At 34.3% G+C, this 8752-nt stretch overlaps 1 non-coding gene across 1 annotated transcript; it reads right to left on the reverse strand.

Moving 5' to 3' along the window:
• Positions 1-4833: 4833 nt before the first annotated feature.
• On the reverse strand, positions 4834-4940 carry LOC144999130 (small nucleolar RNA R71). Its single transcript, XR_013660651.1, has one exon. It is a non-coding gene; the product is annotated as a small nucleolar RNA R71 (small nucleolar RNA).
• Between the last annotated feature and the right edge of the window lie 3812 nt (positions 4941-8752).

The following is an 8752-nucleotide window of genomic DNA, read 5'->3' on the forward strand; positions in this document are numbered from 1 at the left end:
TGTTATGCAAGATCTGTATCCTGGTTATAGGATGATGCTATGATTAGTGATCTGTTAGATCTGTATGACTATCGGTACATGCTAGCTTACACGGTTTAAAGGATCTTAGGTTGGAGGGCTGGGTTCTTCTGCGCAGCTCTCATTTGAGTCTAACCGTTGCAGGATTGAATATTTTAGCCTAAGATTGTTTAAACTGTCGGGCATGTATGCTTAATGATTTGTAGGTTGGTTTGACTGTTTGTAGACTGTTATGTGATTACTTGCTATATGTGTACATGCTTGATTGGTAGTTGAGGGTATTCCATCCTGAGGATGATTGGACCCTGGTATGTTGTCTCTATAGATTGTTCAATGATTATCTGATATAGGTGTACATGTTTGATTGATAGTGGAGGGTATTCCATCCTGAGGATGATTGGACTCATAGTATGTGGGAATTCCTACCCGATAGTTGTGGGCCGAGAGTATTCCATCCCAAGGATGATTGGACTCATAGTATGTGGGCATTCCAACCCGATGGTTATGGGCCAAGAGTATTCCATCCTGAGGATGATTGGACTCATATTATGTGGGCATTCCAACCCGGTGGTTGTGGGCCGAGGGTATTCCATCCCGAGGATGATTGGACTCATAGTATGTTGGCATTCTAACCCGATGGTTGAGGGCCTGGGGTATTCCAACCCGATAGTTGATTGGACCCATAGTATGTTGTTTGTTATTATATGTATATTGTTATGTGTATGGGTATATTAGGGGCAACTCACTAAGCCTTCGAGCTTACATTTATCGATTATTGTTTCAGGTATGGTGGATGACCGCGGGAAGGCGAAGGTGTGACTGTACACATCCTCATATGTTATGATTTGATTTCTTGGATACTCTAATATGAAACTATTTTGGAAACCTTTTGTAATAACTAATGATTTTGAATGTTTGAAAAAGTTTTAAATTGACATGATTTTTATGGATGTTACAAGTTGGTATCAGAACCTTGAGATTACGAATGTTACAAGCACATGCTTCTATATTTTTTACTAATCCATTATCTATAAATCTTGTGTTTAAACGTTAAACCGAGTCTTTTCGATTATGCATTATTTCATAATTCCACAATTGTCATCTCCATGGGATCCTACACATAGATGTGGTGTGCCCTTGTGTAGGTTAAAAAGGGTGCCTAATGGTGTTGACACGTGTCGTAATCCGTGTGGTCCGCATCGCCTGTATCGCGTAAATTCTTGAATCTTCGAAAATCATATATTTCGTATACGAGCTGCGTTTTCGACATTATATATATCTCCGGTTTTGTATCGATAAGTACTAAAACTTTCCTTTAGACTTCGCTGGCTAATTCGTATTTTATTTTTAATTGACAATCTATGAAGAATACATTGTAAAACGCTTTGCGGAATTCATAACTTCTTCATACGGGCTCTGTTCTCAACGTTCTTTATATCGACGAATTCGTATTTTCAAGTACATTAACTCTATTTTAGATTGTTTTGGCTAAAAAGCAATGAAACTTCATTTAAATTTTTATAACACACATTTTGTGTCACGTGGAACGCGAAACTTCGAAAAATCATAACTTCCTCATACAAAATTAGATTTTGGCCCTCTTTATATCCATGGTTCGTAATCACGATTAATAAGAGCTTCATTAGATTATTTATCCTAAATAATATTTTATTTTAAAATATTTATTTAGCCTTATTAATTAAGTTTTAAAATAATATTTTTATACACATAATATCTATCCAAACTCCAAGCACATTATACCGATTTTCCAAGAATTGTCTTGCGACAACCACAGACATTACACTTGGTGTGAAGTTTTGTTAACTAATGACCACCATTGGACCACCATATCACCAAAAATCCATCGGGGCTGATGCAAACCTCTATTTCCAACCAAGTTTTGAGTCATTGGGTGATGGTTTTATTAGGTTATAACAAAAATGCTCAAGCGGAAAATCACTTAACAATTAAGATTGGGTGCATGCAACCTAATAAGGATCTATGTCATCACATTAAGGCAACATACTATGAACTAAAAATCTAGCATAAACCTTAGCAAATTTTGAAATCCACAAATTAAGTTTAAGAGTTTACATACCTCAAACTTATTGTAGCAAACAAGTTACTTTGATCCTTCCTTTAAAGAGCTTGGAAAGCTAGCACCAAAAGGATGATGCCTCTAATAGCTCACATGAAAACCCAAGAACTAGAAGACAATTGAGAAGAGAGTAGGAGAGGGAAATTTCATTCCTAAGGCTTATGGAAAGTTCATGAATGAAATTCAATTCCCCAAGGATCCTATTTATAATTTAGGTAACTTCGGGACAAAGCAATATTTGAATAATTAAAGAATGGATTTAATTCTAATTCAAATCCTTTCATTATTATCATCTAGGAGGTGTATGGAAACCCTAGAAAATTTAACATCCATTTCCAGGTATTTTTCATTTCCAGCTTAAATAAAACATTCTTTGCAAAATTGATCCGGACACATGACGTACCTGATGTGTACGCTAGGCATAGGTCGAGTAAGTTGGATGCGGGATTGTCGAGTACTGATTTTGACATATTTATGCATATTTTTAGGCAATATTTGAATACATTTTGATTAGTATTTTGGTTATTTGGATAGATAAGTGGTACTTATAAGGTTTAATTGTATTTTGAATCCAAAAGAAGTCATCTTGAAGAATAAGGACTAAAAGTGACAAGGTTTGAAACTTTGGATGTTAAAAGCTTAAAAGATGAAGAATTCAACAAAAAGTCGACCTCACGACATGAGCCTTAAAGTTCTAGAAGATAAACATCCGGAAGCAAGAATATGTGTTCAATACGGATAAATACTAAGCGCACGACGTGAGAAGCCTTTTCTCACGACGTGAGGAGGGTAAAATTGAAAATTATAAATACTCTTAATGTCTACGGATTTGAGAGGTTGGCTGGAGGAAAATAGAGTTTACAGATTCGTTTTTCAGAGGAAAAGAACATAAGAATCTAGTCATTTCAACGAAGGAAGAAGAAAATCATACTTAATTTTTAGTTTGGTACACTATTATGCTTTTGATTATGAAGATTGCTTGTTTGATTGTTACTATGAGTAGCTAAATCTAGTTGCTTCTGTTAGCTAGATGAAGTTGGAACTCATGGTTTAGTTATGTTAGTATGGATTTTTCTAGTTAGTTAATGGCTTGTGTTTGATTGTTTAGTGACCACTTATTGGCATGATTCGATTACCTAGGAATTTAGTGACCATTAGATTATTAAAGCTAAGATCGAACCAATCTTAGATAAGTAGTTAAAGTATTTGAATTTGGTTGTGCTAGAGAACACATATTATGAACATAATTGTGTTTGTTAACTCAATCTTACATAGCTACAATCATGTTTAATAATTGATTGTGTGTTAAATTATGTATGACCATGCATAGCTCTACATGAAATAATTAAACATTAGTAAATTTGGACTCGAATTGCTAATAATATATTAATTGGTAACCAACGGGAATTATCCATAATAAATAGCTAATCATTAAGGAAAAGTGGATTTGAACTAACACAAGTGTTTTGAATATTGATTGAATAGTTGTTAAAAAATTAATTTTGTCTAAACTTGCAAAATTAGATAAAAAAAAACCATTAATTTACTTTTGCTTAGAATTTTAGGCTAATTTAATAGTAAGTACATTAAATAAGTAATTTCATTCCCTGAGATCGATATCCGACTGTTTGCCCTATACTATTTGTAAAAGGATACACTACCCTGGGTCAGATAGCTAGTAGGATATGAGGTAAAATTAGGTGTAGCTATTAGGACACATCAAGTTTTTTGCGTCGTTGCCAGGGAAATGCTTATTTGATAGTTAATTTATTTGTTTTAGGTTAATCGATCCTTTTTGTTGGGTAAAACCTGCAAAAAGTTAGATTTTTGCTTTAGTTTTCATCTCAGAATAGAACTAACGACGTGAGCTCAATAGTTTACGTTTTCTTTCGCTTTTCGTTTCTGTTTAGTTTAGATTCAACAAAACGACGTGGTACCCTTTACCACGTCGTGGTGAATAGCTTGTACACATTTTTAAGTATTTTTTGTTTGTTTTTACGTTTTTATTTTTGTTTTTGTTGCAGTAGTTCCTGACTCGAGGATCCAACACACCTTTGATACCACCACTTGAAGATCCAAAGTCATCCCTTCACAAAAATACGGATAAGAACGTAACAGAAAACCAACCACCAAAGAAGTCGCCTTTCGAGGACCTTAACTCAGTTTTTGGGAAGAAGAAAGGGAAGAACGTGGGAGAGTCGAGTAATCAATAGAAAAACAAAAACAAGTTTGAAAGCTTTGAGAAAAATACTAATCCAAAAGATTCCGATTACGAGACCGAAACCAAATTCGAGTTAGAACATAGTAAACCCAAAGACGAGCTGAAAAACGAGATGGAAAACATTGTTTATACGACCATGGAGGCATATAAAAAGAGAATCTGAGAGGACACCGGTCCCGGTCTAGTAAAACCTGCAATTCTAGTTGCAGCCACATTCGAGCTGAAGGAACACATTCTGTCTGCACTTACAGAAGTACCTTTTTATGGGAAGGATCATGAGGATGCTTACAAGCACCTAGATGAAGTCAATGACATTTCTGACTACTTTAACATCCCAAATGTCCCACACACTATTGTTTTTCTTAGAATGTTTCCCGTTACTTTCAAGGGGGCCGCTAAAGATTGACTAAAAGCACTTCCACCTGGTGCAATTACTACTTGGGCACAGATGCATGAGCATTTTTTGGAACACTTTTTCCCACCTTTAAAGGTTTTTAAACTCAAGAAAGCTATAGAAAGTTTCAAACAACAACCGGGGGAGTCACTATATGAAGCTTGTGAATGCTACAAGGGATTAATAAGGAATTGCCCCCAAAATGACTTAAATGAACAACAAGAAGTGTCTATCTTTTATGATGGGGTTAATGTCATGACAAGGCAACTCATTGATTCTCAAGGACCATTGACTAAGAAAAACCCGGTTGAAATCAAGGAGTTAATTGAAGAGTTTTCCAAGCATTCTCATGAGTACCATAATCCTAGACATGGTGGAGAAAAAGTAATAGGTAATGGAAATTCTGAAGATATAGATGTTGTTTTAGCTATGTTAAACACAATGGACCACACTTGACCAAAGATTGCCACTTGGATGATACTGGGAATAAGAAGGCTCAAGTGTTTTACTCGAGTGGAGATAAGTATGATGAAGATTGGAGGAAACCAAAGAATGAGTGTTACCATATGAAGAATATAAGAAGAAAAAAGAAGAAAAATATAAGAAGACTGACTGAGGCTTCTACCAACAAGAACAACCGCCACCGGAAAAGAAAGTTGTTCTTGAGTCCATGCTAGCACGCTTTATGGAGGCTTCGGAGAAAAGACATGATGAGAGCGATGCGGTGATAAGGGAACACCAAAATCTCATGAAGGATCAGCAAGCCTTATTAAGGAATCAGCAAGCATCAATCCAAAATATTGAAGCCTAACTAGGACAACTAACTACTTTGGTACATGAAAAATTATCTCTAAAAACTCTCGAGAAAAAGCCTCAACCACACGTTATGGTGATGGAAACTGAAGAGGACACCATCTCTGAGTTCCTTGAAGCACTTGAAGTCGATCCACATCAGTCCAGACCAAAGCCAAAGAAGTCAAAAGTCGAAGAAAAAAATGTAGTTGAAACATCAAACTCACGACATGAGCATACAAGGCTCACGACGTGGGCAAGGTCTGATCAGAAAAATATTAGTGACATTCAAGCTTATCGTCCTCCGTTACCATTTCAAATCATGAGCTCATATTCACCCACTGGAGCAGGAACACTTAAATTTTATGAAGCAAGTGAAGGGTATTTCAATCAATACCCCTTTCATTGAATCATTGTCTAAAGTTCTTGAATATGCTAAGTTCTTGCAAGATCTGCTTGACACTCGCCAGCAATTAGAAAAGAATAGCAAGGTGATCCTTAGTAAGAAAAGTTCTAAGGTGATATTGGGAGAGTTACCGAAGAAAATGGTAGATCCCGGACGCCTCACTTTACTGTGTGAATTTGGAAATAATACAAAGACTTATGATTTAGCTGATTCTGGAGCTAGCATAAATCTAATTCCCTTTTTGTTCTATCAAAAGCTCAATCTTACGGATTTAAAGGCTACAAAAACGACAATTCACATGGTTAACCGTTCAGTGACACATCCAAGAGGAATTGTGGAGGATATTTTCGTGAAAATTGGAAATTTTGTTTTTCTAATTGACTTTTGTTTTGGACATGAAGGAAGATGCAAATGTCCTCATAATTCTTGGGCGCCCTCTACTTTTGACTTCATCATCTCACACTTTAAAAGTATTCTTTTATAAGCTAGGGCCTTGATAGACATTCACGAGTCAAAATTTACTTTAAGAGTGTGAGATGATGAAGTTACTTTTGGAGTTGAAGACGGATATCAAAATGGTGATGCTCAAGGTGAAGTTCTCAACATAGGAGAAGAAAATGAACTTGAGGAATTGGAAAAAAACTTATGGAAGAAGAAATTCAAAAAGTTAAACGCACAAATCCAAGAGCATCCATTCCAATGGTTTTTGAAGTACTTGGAAATAATACAAAGACTTATGATTTAGCTGATTCTGGAGCTAGCATAAATCTAATGCCCTTTTTGTTCTATCAAAAGCTCAATCTTACGGATTTAAAGGCTACAAAAACGACAATTCACATGGTTAACCGTTCAGTGACACATCCAAGAGGAATTGTGGAGGATATTTTCGTGAAAATTGGAAAAATTGTTTTTCTAATTGACTTTTGTTTTGGACATGAAGGAAAATGCAAATGTCCTCATAATTCTTGGGCGCCCTCTACTTTTGACTTTATCATCTCACACTTTAAAAGTATTCTTTTATAAGCTAGGGCCTTGATAGACATTCACGAGTCAAAATTTACTTTAAGAGTTTGAGATGATGAAGTTACTTTTGGAGTTGAAGACGGATATCAAAATGGTGATGCTCAAGGTGAAGTTCTCAACATAGGAAAAGAAAATGAACTTGAGGAATTGGAAAAAAACTTATGGAAGTAGAAATTCAACAAGTTAAACGCACAAATCCAAGAGCATCCATTCCAATGGTTTTTGAAGTACTTGCTTATAAAAGAATACTTTTAAAGAGATCCAAAATTTAAGAAAAAATTGAATTCCAATGGCTTTTGAAGTAATTGCTTATAAAAGAATACTTTTAAAGAGATCCAAAATTTAAGATAGAATTGAATTTATCAAGACATAGTTCTCTTTTATAATTAAATTTTGTATATATTTGGTTGCAAAAAGGAAATGATTTTTTGTTCAAAGATATTACTAGAGAAATGGATGTTATAGTGTTTGTTCTGTTAAACTGTGAATACGACCAGAAAAATATAATTGAATTTATTGTTAGTCCTAACAACATTCCGAAGATAGTCGAGAGGTGGCCCGATGGCAGTTGTTAGCAGCTGATTGTAAACTTGGGAAAATTAGAGGTTTCTTCATATAAAATAAATGTTTGATATATCCAAATGTCTTTAATAATAAAATAAAAGAATTAACATTTTTTGGTTTTTATTTGAACCCCCCCCCCCCCCCCCCTTCCCTCTCTCTCTCTCTCTATCTATCTATATATATATATATATATATATATATATATATATATATATATATACACACACACACACACACTAGTGGTGTAGCTGCGCAAAGCGGCGACAGTGAATAACTTCTTTAGGTGCTATTTTTCTTTTACAAAATTATTGTATTCCAAAAATAATACATGTCTACGACAATAGAATCCAACATAGGCCTTAGTTGTGACATGATACATCAAATAATCCATAAAAAACGGTTTAAAACCACACAAGTTGTACCTAAAAGTAGCAAAAAAATCACAACATATAAAGATATATATTAATTTAATTGAATTATATAATAACGGTACAAATTGTAAATTGGAAAAAAGTTAATAAATAATAAAGCCTAATATTTTATTATCATTAGCTTGTACTTAATGCATCAAAAGTTTTAGATTCCTAAAAGGTTACAATAGAGCCTAATCTTTTATCACCGTCGTATACCAAAAAAATTGTTGATGACTACAAAGTTAGATCATTGTACAAATCTTAAGTTATAACATCCAACTTACAACATGGTGGTCTAGAAAAAAAAAATGGTTTACCCTTCTTTTAAGATTTTTAGAGATAATTAAACACAAATGACTTTATGATATAAAAGATCACTATGTTGCGAACGTATAATGATTAGACAAGAGATCCATATGGTATATTTATTCATGACAACTATAAGAAAACTACAACAAAATATTAATACTTCCACTTGAAAATGACAAAGACTTCAAGGGTAAAATCGTCCAAAATATAAGTTCGGCAACTTGTCCAGCCAAGCATACAACCTATGTTATCACTTTCAACATCTCTTCATCATATGCTCTAGTAAGGGATGTGCTTTTCTAGAACAAATATGTTGCAATTCCAACTCTTGTAACACATGTGACATTTCATCCATTATTTAGATTAATCTTCAAACTTAGCCAATAAAATAAAAATGCTAAACAGAGTCGGATAGAGAAAAGGCAATGCAGAACACCAATTGTGTGTATCTTGATATTATAAACAAATCTCTTTTAAATCAACATTTAACAAAGATATTTATTAATAATAAAAA

The sequence above is a fragment of the Lactuca saligna genome, chromosome 5, assembly GCF_052625555.1.
Source record: "Lactuca saligna cultivar CGN05327 chromosome 5, ASM5262555v1, whole genome shotgun sequence".
Taxonomy (NCBI): domain Eukaryota; kingdom Viridiplantae; phylum Streptophyta; class Magnoliopsida; order Asterales; family Asteraceae; genus Lactuca; species Lactuca saligna.